This window comes from Doryrhamphus excisus, linkage group LG11 (assembly GCF_037039965.1).
Source record: "Doryrhamphus excisus strain RoL-2023G ecotype Guam linkage group LG11, RoL_Dexc_Guam_v1.1, whole genome shotgun sequence".
Lineage (NCBI taxonomy): Eukaryota > Metazoa > Chordata > Actinopteri > Syngnathiformes > Syngnathidae > Doryrhamphus > Doryrhamphus excisus.
In genome coordinates this window covers 6,038,065-6,060,002 of record NC_136367.1, presented here as the reverse complement: position 1 = coordinate 6,060,002, position 21,938 = coordinate 6,038,065, and the positions used below count along the sequence as shown (strand labels likewise).

The 21,938-nt window shown below is 39.4% G+C and overlaps 1 protein-coding gene across 1 annotated transcript in view; it reads right to left on the bottom strand.

Moving 5' to 3' along the window:
* Nucleotides 1–1,045: 1,045 nt before the first annotated feature.
* LOC131131678 (acyl-coenzyme A thioesterase 2, mitochondrial-like) overlaps nt 1,046–21,938 on the bottom strand; it is a 294,081-nt gene continuing 273,188 nt past the window's right edge. The window contains exon 5 of the transcript XR_013629381.1: nt 1,046–1,088. The gene's annotated coding sequence lies outside the window, so the exon portion shown is untranslated. The remainder of the gene's footprint in view (nt 1,089–21,938) is intronic.

The window sequence follows — 21,938 nt, the reverse complement described above, 5'->3', positions numbered from 1 at the left end:
TCTATTATCAGTCCAGTCTTTTTCTCCCGTTTTACTACCACTAGATCTTCCCCACCCACAGCCCCAACAATGTTTTTTACTGTGCAGACAACACATCCACAGTGGGTCTGATAGGAAACCACTCAGGTTTTATACATGGAAAAATAAATGTGGGGGTTGACAGGATCTCATTTAAATTTAACGCTTACAGCTTTCACAGCAGGAAAGCCACAGAAGTGTCACTTATTCTTCCGGCTATAAACTTCTTCATCTCCAAGAGAAATCCACTGCATGAATGCAGCTATGTCCAGATGCTTGTCAGGAAATTTCTCATAGGAAACAATCTCGGGAAAGTGCTGGAAAGCTCACGTCTCATTGCTGCTAACTGCCTGGCACGAGAAGCTGCCGTGAGCTGGGTTGGTTGAGGTTGATTAGCAGTCGGCATTCCGGAATACCTGCCATTTCTTTATTTCTGCACGGAACTCGTACTTTTTTGGGCTGGATTTATACAGTAATGTGGAAGTTGGACCTCTGGGCGGATTGGTGTGGTGCCGTTTAAAAATGAGAAAGGAAGTATACCATTACGTTGAGGGGCTTGAATAAAATATTTCTGGAAGCGGGTACCACCGAAACGGTTTGGGAACAGTTTGGCTTCATCATACTTTATAGTACATGTACTGCATACCCTTATTTAGCCCCTTAAAATATCTAAATAACTCAAATATATACGCAAGGCATTCGGAAGAGATTTGGTCTCCGGAACAACAATTTTAATTGAAGGTATGAATTATCTCACAACAGACACAGTAATCTGTGATATATCCCAAATAAAAAAGGACGGCGAGCTAAAACTCAACACCAACGTCACGTCTTGAGACACATGCTAACTCGCAAACTAGAGAGCTAGCAACCTCAACGGTAGCCTTCAAGTTATTTCCTTTAATCTTAAATGGACAAAAACTTACCACTTCCACACGGATAGGGAGGATAACTATTAACAGTTATTTAACCTTTAACATGAACATTAATCAAACGTAATCATTTTTTCTGCGTACATGATACCATACAGCATCCATATCAAACTTGCGCGGGCCGCACTAACATTAAACCTTCATATCAAGGCGGGGGCCTCAAACTAGTGTCCTGCGGGCCACATGTGGCCCGCGGGCCACGTGTTTGACACCCCTGATTTAGAATCAATCGGTAAGGCGTTATGTAATACTGAAGCAGGGCTACTGCTCCGATACCCAATGAAGTCTTTATGGATGCCTGCTCAAATACCTCACAAGAAGGAATTAGTCTAGTCTAGTCTAGTCTAGTCTAGTCTAGTGGGTGACATCATCTTGGCAGTGAAGGCCACCCCTGAGACCAGCTAGCGATACATTCTTCTGATAGTGTTAGCCATGTGTTTATTGTCGCAGCAGAGCCTCCATTTGTGAATAGCAAGCCTACCTGGCTATCACTTTTAGCTTTGTCAGAATCCACACGGGAACAGTCGTCCAGATGCTGGAAATAAACACCACGCATGTGCTTTGTTCTCACGGACACTTCCTCCATTTCTGGCCAGACATGGAGAGCTCGGCTAAAGGTAGCCAAACTTTGCTTCTGTTTTGCTTCATTGTTGCTTGATTTGATTGATTGATCTGAGAGTGGGTGGGACAATCAAAGCATTGTCATTAATCATAATAAGACAATGCCAGGTAAAGAGCATTTCCTGATGTCCCCCGCCAAAATAAAGTCACACTGGGAGTAAGCGATAAGTAAAATTGGAGTTCGTAGAACTTCTGAATTATTTGGGTTTTTGCTAAATTTAGAGCCGAAATGAAATATTTTACTATTAAGGGAGAAAAAAATCCAAACCGACAACATAACTTTGTGGAGATTCATTGTGCTCCATCAGCGTAGAAAAGGTCATAAAGCCGTTTCTAAAGCTTTGGGACTCCAGCAAACCACAGCGAGAGCCATTACCCACAAATGGCAAAAACACTGAACAGTGGTAAACCTTCCCAGGAGAAGCAGACCAAACAAAATGACCCCAAGGGCGCAACGACAACTCATCCAAGAGGTCACAAAAGACCCCACAACAACATCCAAAGAGCTACAGGCCTCAGTTAAGATCAGTGTCAGCTTTTCAGACAAGAACATCATACTAAAAGTAAAATATGGTGGTGGTAGTGTGACGGTCTGGGGCTATTTTGCTGCTTCAGGACTTGGAAGATGTCCCGAGATGAGAAAAAATTCCCAAGGAGAATGCTGGGCATATGTTGGTGACCTCAAACTGAACAACCTGGGTTTTTCACAGCAGGACTATGATCCAAAACGCACCAGCAGGTCCACCTCTGAACAGCTGAAGTAAACTACGTTTTATGCTCAGTTGTTTTAATTAAATTAAATTTAGGAAATAAATAATAAATAATAAATAATAAATAATAAATAATAAATAATAAATAATAAATAATAAATAATAAATAATAAATAATAAATAATAAATAATAAATAATAAATAATAAATAATAAATAATAAATAATAAATAATAAATAATAAATAATAAATAATAAATATACATAGACTTTCCTTATTGTCATTGCACAATAACACAGCAGTGAAATTGCCAACAAAATGTTGTTTAAATAATCAAATATTTAAATAATAAATAATAAATAATAAATAATAAATAATAAATAATAAATAATAAATAATAAATAATAAATAATAAATAATAAATAATAAATAATAAATAATAAATAATAAATAATAAATAATAAATAATAAATAATAAATAATAAATAATAAATATACATAGACTTTCTTTCTTCTTTGTCATTGCACAATAACACAGCAGCGAAATTGCCAACAAAATGTTGTTTAAATAATTAAATAATTAAATAATTAAATAAATAAATAATTAAATAATTAAATAATTAAATAATTAAATAATTAAATAATTAAATAATTAAATAATTAAATAATTAAATAATTAAATAAACACATTTTTTACACTTTTTCACAATTTTATCGGAAAATTCCAGAATTAATTGGCCTTACAAAAATTTATTTAGAAAAAAAGCTTGACTACTGCTGCTACACTACTTGATCTCGACCTCAGTCATTGGAGCTGATGTACAAATATGTACAATATTTAAGAATTAAAACTGCTTTTTGGCCCCCAAAATTGGTGTGGCTCCAAATTGGATAAGCTTTAACTGTGTTGGCGCCGCTCTGGTGGCAGCCTGCTACAGCAGCTACAAATTTCCCCACTGAGGGACGAATAAAGGCATATCTCTCTTTAACATTGGATGTTGAACTTTACATGAAAGCCGTGATGTAAAAAGAGCAATGAGGTGTCGGGGATTTCACATACTTCAGTTCAGGTTGACATCTTGTCTTCTCCTGGACAAGGGAGTCTTGCACAGCCTTCTCATCCTTCATCAAGATCGAGCCGCCTGCATTTAGCCAGGAAGCCAGGAAAGTCTGCTCTCTCCCTTTCCTCTCCACTTTGATCTTCTGTGGAAAAAAAGCGTTTTAGTAGCAGCAGTCAGGCGCCCGCTTAACACCCCCATGTGTGAAAGTGCTCTTTCCTAAATTCATCATGTGAGGGAGAGGAAATTCCTCGGACAGTAAGTGGAGACATTTTTGGAGCAGATACGCCGGAGACCGTCTTTGTTTCGTCTTGTTTGACAGTCGCTGACAATTTCAAGAGCTCGTTTGCGTGGACCTTTTCCATTTTGGTCGACGAGGGGGCGGCCAGGTGCACGGAGTGGAACCCTCACAAAAACGTTAAGTTAAACTTCAGCGCTGACCTCGTGAGACGTTTTGTGAAAAGTAAACAGTTGTCATACAGTGGAGATGTGCGGTGCCGACGGAGGGACGCAGGGTTGCAGCACGAATCGAGGAAGCCCAAGGACACGCGGAGGGTAATGTTTCGTGTACGGAGCTGTGGCGCAAACATGGCCGACATGTGTTTTGGAGATATGTTTATGCAATCAAAAACATGGACACTGCAAGTGGAAAAATACACGCACGGTTACACGCGAAGGTGAGATAAAACCATTTGGATGTCGGAATGTTTGGCTCACTTTGGGCTCATTTATCCCAATCAAAATCCGTTTTCTTCGAGGAAAGAATAACATTGAATACAGGAAAAATACTACAGGAATTTATCAAATAAATCAAGCAGAAATAAGAAATCTCCTGCTAGCTTCTTCTCTGATTCTGGACATTCATTCATTTTCTACCGCTTATCCTCACAAGGGTCGTGCAGGGTGCTGGAGCCTATCCCAGCTGTCTGAGAGGCGGGGTACACCCTGGACTGGTGGCCAGCCAATCACAGGGCACATATAGACAAACAACCATTCATACTCACGTTCATTCCTATGGACAATTTAGAGTCGCTAATTAACCTAGCATGTTTTTGCTAGGTTAATGCTAGGTTAAAACCCACGCATGCACGGGGAGAACACCCTGGACTGGTGGCCAGCCAATCACAGGGCACATATAGACAAACAACCATTCATACTCACATTCATACCTATGGACAATTTAGAGTCGCTAATTAACCTAGCATGTTTTTGCTAGGCTAATGCTAGGCTAAACCCAACACATGCACGGGGAGAACGTGCAAACTCTACACAGAGATGGCCGAGGGTGGGATTGAACTTGGGTCTCTGCGTGCTAACCACTTGACCGCCGTGCAGCCCCTGATTTTGGATAAACATTTGCAATAAAAGTCACTGTTTTCATTCTTTCATTCATTCATTCATTCATTCATTTTCTACCGCTTTTCTTCACGAGGGTCACGCGGGGTGCTGGAGCCTATCCCAGTTGTCTTCGGGCGAGAGGCGGGGTACACCCTGGACTGGTGGCCAGCCAATCACAGGGCACATATAGACAAACAACCATTCACACTCACATTCATACCTATGGACAATTTAGAGTCGCTAATTAACCTAACATGTTTTTGCTAGGTTAATGCTAGGTTAAAACCAATGCATGCACGGGGAGAACGTGCAAACTCTACACAGAAATGAACTCAGGAACTCGGGTGCTAACCACTCGCCACTGCACTCGCCGTGCAGCCCCTGATTTTGGATAAACATTTGCAATAAAAGTCACTGTTTTCATTATGAGGTTAAATCCCGCTCCAGCAACCTTCCCTTTTCTCTTTAGTTGCCATTGTTCTCTCGCAACACAAGCACTAAATATCTATCTAAATCTACGGTACTTGATTAATCGATGATTCGACCCACCATCGTCCCTCCCCATGTAGCATGATTGCTAATGTTAACAATTCAAGGTGAGTGTTGCCACAACAGTCAAGGTAGTGGTGACGTCGTCTCTTCTAACCCAGACCGTTCAGCAGGAAACAGTTCCTCTCCAGTCCTGTAGATGTCAGTAGACGGTTTGTCTTGCAGACAACCAAACAAAGCACAAAATAATCAAATAAATTCAGCTTAAACGCCATTCCCGTCCATTGCCAACACGTTTCAAAGACTCTCTGTCTATAAAAGTACCTGTCCTGCATACATTAAGACCAAAGGTCTACTTCTCATGGCGGTTTCTAAGCATTCCCTTCACACGGAGCCAACCATCTGAAGCCAGCAAAGTCCACACACAAACCAGGATTCACAACATCGCTCCAGTTGTTTATTTTTCAGCGCCTGCCAAGTCTCGGTCCAAATCAAACAATCAAGACGACTCCCAGACAGAAGCTCATCCAAAGCATCCTTGTCTGGCTCACGAGATGATGAGACGACATTTCACTACAAATTTCTTACCGTAAAAACACCAAAGGATGATTAAACAGAAAAGAAATGAACCGAACTACAAGAGTACTTTTTAAAAGTTTTCTGTGACAAAGTAGAGGAACTGAAGACTTGGAGCTGCCGGTGCAGGACCATTGCTCCCAGTTATTTAGGTTCAAAATGTAAAATCTTATGTAACATTGCACTGCAACAGTTACCAGTCAGTTATTATATTAGTTATTAGTTATTAGAATGCTGCAGCAGGCTAATGACAGGATTATTTCTGCTCAAAAACGCCACAAGTTCCTTGTAATATTACAAAAATTATTCTTGTAAAATTAGGACTTTTTGTTGTTATATCCATCCATCCATCCATCCATTTTCCTCCACTTATCCGGGTCCGGGTCGCGGGGGCAGCAGTCTTAGTAGGGAAGCCCAGACTTCCCGGTCCCCGGCCACTTCCTCCAGCTCCACCGGGAGGACACCAAGGCGTTCCCAGGCCAGCTGTGAGACATAGTCCCTCCAGCGTGTCCTAGGTCTGCCCCGGGGCCTTTTCCCGGCTGGGCATGCCCGGAACACCTCACTAGGGAGGCGTCCGGGAGGCATCCGGACTAGATGCCCGAGCCACCTCAACTGACTCCTCTCGATGTGAAGGAGAAGCGGCTCTACTCTGAGCCCCTCCCGGATGGCTGAGTCCAGCTACCCTACGGAGGAAACTCATTTCAGCCGCCTGTATCCGCCATCTCATTCTTTCGGTCATGACCCAAAGCTCATGACCATAGGTGAGGGTGGGAACATACGTAGATCCACCGGTACAGTGACCGCATTACTGCCGAGGCTGCACTAATCCGTCTGTGGACCTCACGCTCCCACTTTCCCTCACTCGTGAACAAGACCCCGAGATACTTAAACTCCTCCACCTGGGGCAGGACCTCATTCCCAACCCGGAGGGAGCACTCCACCCTTTTCCGACTGAGAACCATGGCCTCTGATTTGGAGGTACTGAGTCTCATCCCAGACGCTTCACACTCAGATGCAAACCGTCCCAGTAAACGCTGAAGGTCGCAGCCCGAAGAAGCCATAAGAACCACATCATCTGCAAATAGCAGAGATGAGATTCTAAGGCCCCCGAACCGGACTCCCTCAACACCTTGGCTGCGCCTAGAAATTCTGTCCATGTTTGTTGTTATATTCCAACTATTATTGTTGACTTTTGTCTTGATAAATTCTATTTTTAGAATGTACCAAAGGGCATTAAAAAAAACAGCTGAGGGCTAAATACTTTCCCCTCTTTTCAATATATTTGTATAACACACCCAAATTAAACATGCAAACTGGTGCTCCAGCACATGTGCCGTCACGGATGAATACAGTAGACGTTCGAGGACCACCAGCAAATGGCGAAAATCCACGAGCAATTGAGACGCTGTGTTGATGTTTATTTTTAACACCCGTCCATAAACTGGATGCCTCCTGAGATTGGGCACAGGTAGAGGTGTGTTTTCAAGTTAAAGAACCGCCACGTTGGCTTCTATTTCGTCGGAAAACTTTCACTTTTTGCACAACAATGGTGCGTTCAAGGACCGCTGAACCAAGTGATTAAAAAAACATTGTCATTGAAGCATACAGATACTGTAAAAAATAGGGTTGTTCATCGATTAAAATATTTAACTGTGATTAATTATGAGTGAACTATAGACAAAGTAATTGATCACAGTCTCCCAGCTTTTCACACAGAGAGGACTTGGCAGCAGATGACCAAAATGTATCCCAGCAGGCATCTTTTGGAATTGGTATATACATATGAAAGCATATTTAGTGTGTATTTACAATTTCACCAACATTTATCCCTTAGTCTGAGTAAAATATAAAGTATAGTCGTCTATGTGCATGGGAGAACGTTACATGGTGCGTTGAAGAACCGCCAAGCAATGTGGGACAAATTGCTACTCACATTAAATATTCAAAAACTGTAGGAATTTATAAATACATATATTTTAATTAATTAATTAATTATATTAATACAACAATGTATCCAAACAATTAATTGTTTGCCACAAAACTATTTACATCCCTACTTATAGATAAAAACATATTTCTATCTGCGATTAAATGTGATTAATTATGAGTGAACTATGGACAAAGTAATTAATCACATTTAGTCATAAAAGATTTAATTATGAGTGAACTATGGAAAAAGTAATTAATCACATTTAATCATAAAAAAATTAATTATGAGTGAACTATGGACAAAGTAATTAATCACATTTAAATATTCAAAAACTGTAGGAATTTATAAATACATATATTTTTAATACAACAATGTATCCAAACAACTAATTGTTTGCCATAAAAATATTTACACCCCTACTTATAGATAAAAACATATTTCTATCTACGATTAAAAGTGATTAAGTTCCTTGTAATATTATATAAGATTATTCTTGTAAAATTAGGAATTTTTGTTGTTATATTCCAACTATTATTGTTGATTTTTGTTTTGATAAATTCTATTTTTAGAATGTACCAAAGGGCAATTAAAAAAAAAACAGCTGAGGGCTAAATACTTTCACCTCTTTTGAATGTATTTGTATAACACACCCAAATTAAACAGGCAAACTCATACTTTGCTTTTTAATCTTTGAATTGTAAAACCGTAACTATGCTAAATAGTGCTAAAGGGTGCTATGTGGTGCAAAAATGTCATCAAATTAGCAGCAAATGGAGCAGAAAGTTGGAAAGGAAAAATCCCATTAAATATGTCAAACAGTGGAGCAGTTTAGTAGGGAATTAAAAATGCTCTGATGATGTGAAATTTGGCCAAAAATAATTTTCCGCGTGGGGAAATCATTAAAACTTATGTAACTCATCATGAGCATCATGAAAAAATGAGCATCTAAGCCTTCCGCATATTCAACACTGATGAATCACAAAGTGGGTCAGCAAATCAGCATCTTACTATAATTTGTCTGAAATCACCAAACAGCAACTTAACACTCAAAATGTAGCTAAGAAATATATAATACAAGTATCAGTTTCATTCATTTTCTACCGCTTATCCTCACGAGGGCCCCGGGGGTCAGTCATTCAAAGTGGTGAAGGATGACTGTACTCTGGTTCCTTCTCACAGTCCAAAAACATCAACGTTAGCTTCATCAGAAACTTTAATTTGTCGAAAGGCGTGAATGATGGACAGCTGGCTGTCAAACCCCTTAGTTGTTTTTTATTATTATCATAGAAAATATTAATTATAGGTCCTGCTCTGGAGGTTGTTTTCATTTTGGGTTATTTGAGAATATTTCAGTTTATTTGGTTGTCTCGTGTCAAGTACCCTTGACCTCTTGTTTATAGATAGTATTAAAGCAACAATCACTGCCTGGCTTCCATGGCATGTGGAAGAATCGGAGGTTTTCGGAGGTCAACTGAAAATGTTAATCATGTTATATAATATGGTTGAGAATTTACATAATTATAATGGTAAAAAATCAACATTTAAACCACTGGTCGTTAAAGGTAAACACATCTCATGTAGACAATACAGATGGAAAATTTAGGTGGTGCAGGGTCGTCAAACGGTGGGCGGTTACATGCAGATGTTGCGGCTTCTATGTCATATTTTGTTATCAGAATATAATTTGCAAACAGGAAAGATTTTATGGTGATATATTTTCCATTTTTATGAATTCTGACCGGGCTGCAGACCTCACAGCTAGGAGACACGAGTTCAATTCCACCCTCGGCCATCTCTGTGTGGAGTTTGCATGTTCTCCCCGTGCATGCGTGGGTTTTCTCCGGGTACTCCGGTTTCCTCCCACATTCCAAAAACATGCTAGGTTAATTGGCCACTCCAAATCGTCTATAGGTATGAATGTGAGTGTGAATGGTTGTTTGTCTATATGTGCCCTGTGATTGGCTGGCCACCAGTCCAGGGTGTACCCCGCCTGTCCGAAGACAGCTAGGATAGGCTCCAACGACCCCCGCGACCCTTTTTCTATGGTTGTTATCCAAATTTCAGATAAAAGACGTCAGCGGTAAGATGCATAGTCACACAATAAAAATTCCCTAAACCACATCAGGTGAGTGATTAGCATATTAGCACCTGGCATCAGTCATGTGTTGTGCTGAATGACGTTCAAGCCAACGTCCTCGCCGTGTTTGGGCTGCCTTGTGTCTCCCAGGGAGGATACAGGAATGTCGTTTTAAGTTATTTTGGGTTTTAAAGCAGCGCCAAGGTTTTGTGAGGTCTGACCCTGCATGGGAACCCTGACGTAACAGTCAATATTGGGAGGCCCCACTCCTCGGGTGCCAGACTCATCTGACAATCTCACCCACTCAGTGCGCACAAATAAACAAGCTGGAAAACATCTTTTATGACGAGTCCTGTCTGTTATTCTCATTATGACATTCATGACTATCCAGAGTCTGGATTTCCCTCGTTAATAAGGACCATCTTATTGGGACTATTTGTGCTCACAGGCAGGAAATGATGCTTAGAAGCCCTCATTTAGCGCTTGAGCAGGATAAAATGACGTCAGCCTGGCTGCTTCTTGTGTCTTGTCACTCTTTGGCTCAACATTTGCACAATCAAAAGGTTTTACAGAAAAAAAACACTTTTTGCAAAATGTCCCCTAATGAGCTACCATGACAGTGGAGGGTGTGGACCACCCACTAGTTCATTACGGCGGTCAACTGAAGCTGTCAAGCTGAAGCCGTACATCCGGTTACATACCGTTTGGGTAAATGATCATTTAGGTTCTTGATTACGCAGAAGTAAGTGATTGTTTTACAAGCTGCACATACCCATGTCATAAAATGGTATGGTCCATGAGGACCAGGTAGCCAATCACAAGCTATGAAAAAACTTGTCAACCAATTAACATTCAAAATGTAGCTAAAAAAAATCGTTTTTCAATTTGAAACTTATAATGGTACTGGTAATGTATATTTCCTAGCTACCTTTTGAGCGTTAAGTTGCTGTGTGATGATTTTAGCATTGTAAGATGACACTTTCATTACCTCCTGCCAAAGAGTACTGTGTTTAGCACTGTATATAAACCATCACTAATTAGCCGCACATACCCACATCATAAAATGGTATGGTCCATGAGGACCAGGTAGCCAATCACAAGCTATGAAAAAACTTGTCAACCAATTAACATTCAAAATGTAGCTAAAAAAAATCGTTTTTCAATTTGAAACTTATAATGGTACTGGTAATGTATATTTCCTAGCTACCTTTTGAGCGTTAAGTTGCTGTGTGATGATTTTAGCATTGTAAGATGACACTTTCATTACCTCCTGCCAAAGAGTACTGTGTTTAGCACTGTATATAAACCATCACTAATTAGCCGCACATACCCACATCATAAAATGGTATGGTCCATGAGGACCAGGTAGCCAATCACAAGCTATGAAAAAACTTGTCAACCAATTAACATTCAAAATGTAGCTAAAAAAAATCGTTTTTCAATTTGAAACTTATAATGGTACTGGTAATGTATATTTCCTAGCTACCTTTTGAGCGTTAAGTTGCTGTGTGATGATTTTAGCATTGTAAGATGACACTTTCATTACCTCCTGCCAAAGAGTACTGTGTTTAGCACTGTATATAAACCATCACTAATTAGCCGCACATACCCACATCATAAAATGGTATGGTCCATGAGGACCAGGTAGCCAATCACAAGCTATGAAAAAACTTGTCAACCAATTAACATTCAAAAGGTAGCTAAAAAAAACTTTTTTCAATTTGAAACTTATAATGGTACTGGTACTGTATATTTCCTAGCTAACTTTTGAGCGTTAAGTTGCTGTGTGATGATTTTAGCATTGTAAGATGACACTTTCATTACCTCCTGCCAAAGAGTACTGTGTTTAGTACTGTATATAAACCATCACTAATTAATAAAATATAATAAAATAAATAAATTAGCCAATCACAAGCTATGAAAAAACTTGTCAACCAATTAACATTCAAAAGGTAGCTAAAATCGTTTTTCAATTTGAAACTTATAATGGTACTGGTACTGTATATTTCCTAGCTACCCTTTGAGCGTTAAGTTGCTGTGTGATGATTTTAGCATTGCAAGATGACACTTTCATTACCTCCTGCCAAAGAGTACTGTGTTTAGTACTGTATATAAACCATCACTAATTAATGAAATATAATAAAATAAATAAAATAGCCAATCACAAGCTATGAAAAAACTTGTCAACCAATTAATATTCAAAAAGTAGCTAAAAAATCGTTTTTCAATTTGAAACTTATAATGGTACTGGTACTGTATATTTCCTAGCTACCTTTTGAGCGTTAAGTTGCTGTGTGATGATTTTAGCATTGTAAGATGACACTTTCATTGCCTTTCATTATATAAACCATCACTAATTAGCCGCACCGCTATGTAAGTTTAAGTTTAATTCAAGTTTTTATTGAAGTTTAAGGCAAAAGTAGCCGATTTTCCACCAGAATTTACGGTAATTACTATTTCAAAACAACCCTGTCACCGTTACCAGCAGTGCTATAGCAACCATCTGGATGTCGCTTCAGTCATCGTCGTTCACAACAACTACATAGGCAACTAAAATCTAGTTAGCATGAGTTGTGGTTGCCCACTCTCAGCAAAACACTGTCTACCAGCGTTTTGATGAAGAACTGACTTTTTAATGAGGTGCCAACAGTAGGACCACCGAATGTGATCTATGTACAGAACGAAAGTGAAAGTCCTGGGTTTTCATGACATCATGGACAGGAAAAAGCAGTCAAGAGACCTTCTCCAACGTAAAGATAACAGACTGTCAGGATGACAGGACTCCACGTTCATGGAGCAAACACTACCATTGAATTTGTAAATGTAGGTCAGCGCTCCCGATCTGGTTTAGGCCAGCAGAGAAGGCCTCGCTGGCCCCGACCGCACGCCACAGCGTGATGATGAGACGGAATGTAGGTCAAGCCCAGGACTGAGAGGTCACTCCAAGTTGTGAGAATTCACCGTTTGCTTATGATGTCATTGCATAACAACGCTCCAGACAGAATGAAGTACAAGTAGCTGTACGAGTAGTAGTTAGCTGTAGACACAAAACAGCCTCCCAAATGTCTCATGGCGAAGAGAAGAGGGAGAAGGACAGGGAAGATGGATGGGAAGGTCATGCAAACATTGACAACTGGAGGCAGCCGCCATATTTCTAGCTGGTGTTATTAGTAACTAGGACACATGTGTTATGTCTGTAATGGACATGATAGATTTTGTCCTGTAAATCTAATTTCCACTATCAACATAAATGATCCGAAAAACACAAAAATATTGTAAAAATACATCACAAAGCAACAAGGTTATTTTTCATAACACATTCTTTACACTGTACAAAAAATACAAACTTTATTTTACAACTTTATTGTATGTCTAGAGGGCTCTAGTAATACTAAACACATGTATGTAGAAGGTTGTCAACAGGTTTGGATGGATGAATGGATGGATGGATGGATGATAGATGGATGGATGGATGAATGATGGATGGATGGATGGATGATGGATGGATGGATGGATGGATGATGGATGATGGATGATGGATGATGGATGATGGATGATGGATGATGGATGGATGGATGATGGATGGATGGATGGATGGATGGATGGATGGATGGATGGTTGAATGGATGATGGATGGATGATGGATGGATGATTGATGGATGATGGATGGATGGTTGAATGGATGATGGATGATGGATGGATGATGGATGGATGAATGATGAATGGATGATGGATGGATGGATGGATGGATGGATGGTGGATGGATGGATGATGGATGATGGATGATGGATGATGGATGATGGATGGATGGATGAATGATGGATGGATGATGGATGGATGGATGGTGGATGGTGGATGGATGGATGATGGATGATGGATGATGGATGGATGGATGGTGGATGGATGATGGATGATGGATGATGGATGATGGATGATGGATGATGGATGATGGATGGATGATGGATGGATGATGGATGGATGGATGATGGATGATGGATGATGGATGATGGATGGTGGATGGATGATGGATGATGGATGATGGATGATGGATGATGGATGATGGATGGATGATGGATGGATGATGGATGGATGGATGATGGATGGATGGATGATGGATGATGGATGGATGGATGATGGATGATGGATGATGGATGATGGATGATGGATGGATGGTGGATGGATGGATGATGGATGGATGATGGATGATGGATGATGGATGATGGATGGATGGATGGATGGATGGTGGATGGATGGATGATGGATGGATGGATGATGGATGATGGATGATGGATGATGGATGGATGGTTGAATGGATGATGGATGGATGGATGAATGGATGATGGATGAACGGATGGATGATGGATGGATGGTTGAATGGATGATGGATGATGGACGATGGATGGATGGATGATGGATGGATGGTTGAATGGATGATGGATGAACGGATGGATGATGGATGGATGGATGAATGGATGATGGACGATGGATGGATGGATGATGGATGGATGAATGGATGATTGATGGATGGATGATGGATGATGGATGGAACGTTTCGCCAAGATAATTCATCCACCTCAATGGCATGTCAGCATTACTGCCCACGTCCTATATGTCTCAGACTGGCCACAATAAAAGGCCACGCCAAAACGGGTCATGAGGTTGCGTTTATAATTTCATTGAGTGCAATTGTGAAGTTTTTAAACCACAAAACATCAAGTATAAAATGTAAAGAATGGCGTCTGATCATTAAATGTGCAGCGTTGGGGGCGTGGCTCCTTTTGGGGCCCACTTGGCTCAAACCCTAAAATGGAGGAATAAATGTAAGCATTAAAAAATGAAAAAACGGTTCCATGAGACTGCAAGTACGTGTGGATATAACCTGAGAATGACACCTTAGAGATGTTAATATTTATCCTTCACTAATCCAATTCATCGCTCTGCTAGTATTTCAATCAACACGTCTGCTTTCTACTACTTGATTGAAGTACTTGAAGGTCCACGTCAGCGTGGCTTCTACCGCTAGGGAAGGGATTGTACTTACTGAATGAGTTGTTGGAACATCTCAACCCCGATGCTTTATCAGCCAGAGTTGTGCTGTGGGTGTCTGGGATGTTTTTAGTCATATTTTAAGGAACGACAAACTCCGTACGAGACAGGAAAGACTTCAGACAGGCGACAGATGTGAGCATAGAATATCAAATGCTAAGGAAACAGTCAATGAACAGTGAACAGAAAATGATTGACAGGTTGACTTTGGTCCCTGTCCTCTTCCTATGCATCCGAATGTTGCATACAGGAAGTGGCTTTTTAATGTCAGATCGTTGCCTCTTTCACACGCCACTTGTTGGGCAAAGTGTGTAAACGTCACGAGGAACAACGAGGGTGTTTGTAAATCAGCGTGTGCCTCAGTGCGTCAACACGTGTGCCGTCACGGATGAATACAGTAGACGTTCAAGGACCACCAGCGAATGGCGAAAATCCACGAGCAATTGAGATGCTGTGTTGATTTTTTTTAACACTCGGCCATAAACTGGATGCCTCCTGAGATTGGGCACAGGTAGAGGTGTGTTTTCAAGTTAAAGAACCGCCACGTTGGCCTCTATTTAGTCGGAAAACTTTCACTTTTTGCACAACAATGGTGCGTTCAAGGACCGCTGAACCAAGTGATGAAAAAAACATTGTCATTGAAGCATACAGATACTGTAAAAAATAGGGTTGTTCATCGATTAAAATATTTAACTGGGATTAATTATGAGTGAACTATGGACAAAGTAATTGATCACAGTCCCCCAGCTTTTCACACAGAGAGGACTTGGCAGCAGATGACCAAAATGTATCCCAGCAGGCATCTTTTGGAATTGGTATATACATATGAAAGTATATTTAGTGTGTATTTACAATTTCACCAACATTTATCCCTTAGTCTGAGTAAAGTATAAAGTATAGTCGTCTATGTGCATGGGAGAACGTTACATGGTGCGTTGAAGAACCGCCAAGCAATGTGGGACAAATTGCTACTCACATTAAATATTCAAAAACTGTAGGAATTTATAAATACATATATTTTAATTAATTAATTAATTATATTAATACAACAATGTATCCAAACAATTAATTGTTTGCCACAAAACTATTTACATCCCTACTTATAGATAAAAACATATTTCTATCTGCGATTAAATGTGATTAATTATGAGTGAACTATGGGCAAAATAATTAATCACATTTAATCATAAAAGATTTAATTATGAGTGAACTATGGACAAAGTAATTAATCACTTTTAATCATAAAAGATTTATTTATGAGTGAACTATGGACAAAGTAATTAATCACATTTAATCATAAAAGATTTAATTATGAGTGCACTATGGACAAAATAATTAATCACATTTAATCAAAAAAGATTTAATTATGAGTGAACCATGGACAAAGTAATTAATCACATTTAATCATAAAATATTTAATTATGAGTGAACTATCTTCTTTCTTCTATCGTTTATAATTAAATGTGATTAATTACTTTGTCCATAGTTCACTTAAAATTAGTCACATTTAATCGCAGATAGAAATACGTTTTTATCTATAAGTAGGGATGTAAATATTTTTGTGGCAAAGAATTAGTTGTTTGGATACATTGTTGTATTAAAAATATTTGTATTTAGTTTTTTAATATTTAATGTGAGTAGCAATTTGTCCCACATTGCTTGACAGTTCTTCAACGCACCATGTAACGTTCTCTTATGCACACAGACGACTATACTTTATACTTTACTTAGACTAAGGAATAAAAGTTGGTGAAATTGTAAATACACACTAAATATGCTTTCATATGTATATACAAATTCCAGAAGATGCCTGCTGGGATACGTTTTGGTCATCTGCAGCCAAGTCCTCTCTGTGTGAAGAGCTGGGAGATGATCTGTCATCTTTCCCTCGGCTGGTCCAGTACCCGATGTTCCCTCTAGCATCTGCTCCTCATCCCCCAGAGCCCCCAAGCTTAGAGCATCTCAATGGGAGGGAAAGCCACATTTAATAGCAGTCTGCCCTAAAGCTTTAAAAGATATCACATTTAAAAAAAAGAAGGAATGCAGAGATTCCTAGATTTAGGTGCATCATTGATGTTGGGCCTCCTGCGGATTGAAACAAAGGACGTTCTGCCTGGAGGGTAAAGATTAGAAGTATTCCATGCTGGAAGTGTATTTGTAAAAAAGGAAGTGGTAGTACTGCGGGAGCTGAGCAACTTATCGTGTCCAGTTTTTCATTTGCTGCGGTTAGAGTTCATCCAAAAGGTGGCCGCAGGTTTTGCCGTGCTTCCGAGCGGATACGGTCAAGAATGTGGAAGAGATACGGGGACACCATAAGAGGTAAAAAGGGCCGCCAAAGGGCAATCATCAAGGGGTAAGATGGCTATCTGCATGGGGAGTCATACTGGCATATGGAGGCCATACGCACCACTGAGCCACATTATGACAAGCTTGGGGAAATGTATTATTTATTCATTTTCATTAGATTAGAGTAAGACTCTAAATCTAGTCGTCTAGTGATTTCTCTTCATCGTTATGTCATTCTGTCATCTTATTGTGAGAAAATAAACAAATAAAATAAACAAATCAGCAGTACTGAGTTGTAGTGTGGCACACAACTATGGTGCGTTCAAAGACTGCCGAACAAAGTGTCAACAAAATGTATGTTTGATGAATAAATAATAAATAATAAATAATAAATAATAAATAATAAATAATAAATAATAAATAATAAATAATAAATAATAAATAATAAATAATAAATAATAAATAATAAATAATAAATAATAAATAATAAATAATAAATAATAAATAATAAATAATAAATAATAAATAATAATACATTATCAGTGAAGCATGAAGATATAAACATGGCAAATGCAATAAATAATGTAATAAAAAATAAAAAATAAAAAATAAAAAATTAAAAATTAAAAATTAAAAATTAAAAATTAAAAATTAAAAATTAAAAATTAAAAATTAAAAATTAAAAATGTAAAATCAAAAACGAAAAATTAAAAATTAAAAATTAAAAATTAAAAATTAAAAATTAAAAATTAAAAATTAAAAATTAAAAATTAAAAATTAAAAATTAAAAATATCAATAAACTGACAAAAACCTTATCAGTGAAGCATGAATATATAAAAATGGCAGGAATGTAATAAATAAATAAATAAATAGATAAATACATAAATAAATAAATACATAGATAAATAAATAAATAAATAAATAAATAAATAAATAAATAAATAAATAAATAAATAAATACATAAACACATAAATACATAAACTGAAAAACCATCATCAGTGAAGCATGGAGATATAAACATGGCAGAAATGTAATAAATAAACATATAAATAAATAAATAAATACACTGACAAAAACATGATCAGTGAAGCATGAAGATATAAACATGTGAGAAATGTGGCCTTAGTAACAGTACTTGGTGTATTTTGAACATTTTACTTGTATTAGTACTGATTTTTCCAATGATTCCAACTTGATGAGATGAAAAATTTGCAGAGCTATGAATCCTGAATGGTGGATAACCAACTCATCCATCCATCATCTTCATCTAAGCAGGGAAGCCCAGACTCCAGGCCGATAGATAATGATCATCACGCTTTAAAATCCAATATTAGCGACAGCTTTGTTATGATTGTGTCCAACACGGGGATACGCCATTTCTAATCGGGACACATTTCTTTTGAGTTCTTTGAAGAATCTCTTTGGTGCTCGGCAGCGATCCAAACGGCACCAGCACACCAACAAAATCCCCGTGGACGGGACATGTGGGACCTCCTTGGAGCTGAATGAATCCAGTGTGTTCCTCCATCTGGTTCATCTCAAAGGTGTGTCCTCCAAACCTTGGCCCTCTCCTCGTTATGTAATGTCCACGCAGTATAGATTACGTAACAATTACCTCCTTACCTTGCATGACTGGCCCGTTAAACACAACACTGATTGTACGTACACGTGTGTACGGTTTATGCGTGTGCACGTAGAACCTGACGGTGGATCGTTCCAGCTCCCGAGACAAATCCATCTTTTACAAAGACATGGTTTCCTTCACGTTTTGAACGAAGGAGATCGTTCCCAAATATGAGAACGGTGGCCAGACGCAGCGTTGTAAAAGTTCTACAAGGACCCACCTGACACATCCAGAAGTTACATAAGTCCCAGAAGAAACAACATCTTAAAGAGAACGCTATAATATAATACAAATACGGTTACGCAAGTCGTTTATTAAAAAGCTCAACTGGTTTTTTATCTGTTATCATAATCACATCGATTCAAAGTTATGCTTGGGATTCTTTCCTCTGGGCCACGTGTGAGAGAGTCAAGGACATTTGCAGAAAGAGAAATCCAAATCAGGCACAAACTCGTGTTTATATAACGACGGTGCTTTTCTCAGTGTTCCGTGTATCGGCATCTTAACTTGTATACCTTTTCTTCCGCATCGACGTTAATCCAGGATAAGCTGTAGAATTCCTGCAGGCAGGCAGAACTTTCGACTGGAAGTGGATCGCTCAGCACTTTAACATGAGAATGGAAGCGGAGTACTGAGAGAAAAACACATTTGTACATATATGAGCAGTACCAGGCTATAAGCGGCATCCACGTCATAAAATGGCGTATTGAATCAGGCAGCCCTTTATTGACAGGAGCCAATCACGAGCTACAAGTCCCAAGGAGCTTATCAACCCATCGCAGGACGTCATTACTCAATATAAGAGTGTCATCTTAGATAGAATGTCTAAATTCATCGCACAGCTGCTTAACACTCAAAAGACAGCTAAGAAATGTACAAGAAAGTACCAATACCGGTTTAAAATACAACTTCTACCCAAAATGCAATGAATGGTTGTTTGTCTATATGTGCCCTGTGATTGGCTGGCCACCAGTCCAGGGTGTACCCCGCCTCTCGCCGGAAGACAGCTGGGATAGGCTCCAGCAACCCTTGTGAGGATAAGTGGTAGAAAACGAACAAATTGATACTTGTATTGTATATTTCCTAGCTACCTTTTGAGTGTTATGTTGCTGTTTGGTGATTTTAGCCTTTTATTTGATGACACACGGAGTCTGACATATTACCGCTTCCACACATAATGGGAGGAAAACTTTTTTCACTTAATTATGTCGAACATACCATGGCTGACTTTGTGTTAAGGTAGTGTAAGGTAAGGTAAGGTAATAATGTTTTGTGACATTACTGCTGCCTAGCAACCAGAACACTACATATCACTTGCATTTCAATATGTTTCGACTAATAGTAGGCCATAGTTTGCCACAAAACAAATATGAATTATTTAATTTCTAAAAATTGCAATATAAAGAGGGAGCAATAATCGAACCACGATATTGCGAGGTACAACTGGATAGAATCATTTTCAACTTGAAGTCTTATTTTATTCATGCAATTGAACTAATAAAGGGTCCATTGTTCAACTCCCTGGAGTTTATGATGAAATGTCTGAGCAGCTGCCAGCATCTCATCGTCTTCATGTCTATTTTATAAAGCTTCTTTTTAGCAGCTTGTTGTACTCTGACCCAAATTAACCTTCCTCGGATTTCTCCTAATTATCCTGCTAACTCCAAGGTGGGGCAAAGCGAGAGAGAGTCCTGCTCGGTAACACGACGGAAGGCCGGAATCTGTTTTGGTTTAGATGGAATCACACTGGGAGTGCTGAAAAGCACACATTCCATCACACTTTGCTTTGTGCGGCCTAAGCGGAGGCTGCTGTGATTTGTTCTTTGTCTACTTTTATTAGCCTTATCTGGCCCACTCCTGACACTGAAATATGTGTCCAGAGCTCATAGGCAGATGTGATCTAAGCTCAGCACGCTGCACAACGCTGCAACATCAATGGGGCAGGTGAGGCTATTGGCATTTATATTATATTACATAACAGTAAGATCATTGCTTTCATTTGTCTGCAGAAGCAACAATCGGTGATTGGATATATATCTACGAGGGGTGATCCCATTAATCCATATACGCCAATATTTGCTTTAAAACGTCGATCCCCTCCAACGATTAGCATGTCAGCAATGGAGCCAAGCTGATTGACGGACGAGCGCCGGCATTGTGTCTCCTCTCCGCCTGCATCTGCGGTTCAGAAGGCAGCGGATGCGGCTGAAGGGGCCCGGCAGAGGGGGGCAAACCTGCGTTTTAATTCAGGTTTTCAGTTAATAATTCATTCATTCATTTTCTACCACTTATCCCAGCTGTCTTCCGGCGAGAGGCAGGGTACACCCTGGACTGGTGGCCGGCCAATCACAGGGCACATATAGACAAACAACCATTCACACTCACATTCATACCTATGGACAATTTGGAGTGGCCAATTAACCTAGCATGTTTTTGGAATGTGGGAGGAAACCGGAGTACCCGGAGAAAACCCACGCATGCACGGGGAGAACATGCAAACTCCACACAGAGATGCCCGAGGGTGGAATTGAACTCTGGTCTCCTAGCTGTGAGGTCTGCGCGCTAACCACTCATCCACCGTGCCGCCACAGTACTGCATAAAATGCAATAAATATGATACTACACACAACAATGGTCCTTTCTGAATGAAAGCAATAACTATTGACTTTGGAGTGTAGGTATGTAACACCGCCGCATCTTCATCAATCAGTCACGGTCAGCTGAATGAATCCCGACGTGAAGACTGACAGCATCAAGCTATCGTTCCTGGTGAGAACCTGGAGCAAAAGTAAAAATGTAACACTAACTTGCTTGGCAGATGAAGACAAATAGCCTATTGAGCGTGTACCACGTTTGGCGAACAATGTACGTGTTATTGCGGCCGTCATCCATCTTCATCTCGGGTCTCCTGTCCACTCCCAATGTCTGCCAGCACTTGACCTCGACCACGGTTGCGGGTTTGTCCACTATAGTTTCAGATATATTCATCATTCCTCGCATTAACAGTAGCTAGTAGATTTCTGGTCTTGAGTGTAGAAATTGGCCGATGAGATGATGGAAGTAAGTAATCTCGTACTGTCAATCACAAAAAGAAAGGGCTGGGAAGTACTTTTTTTTTGCTACTTATGAATGGAGGGATCCCAGTGAGCCTTGGAGCTCTACATGGTCTGTAGTGTACCGGCTGAGGGGATTTATGGTTATATCAGTGGGTACTTTGGCATTCCTGTGTGT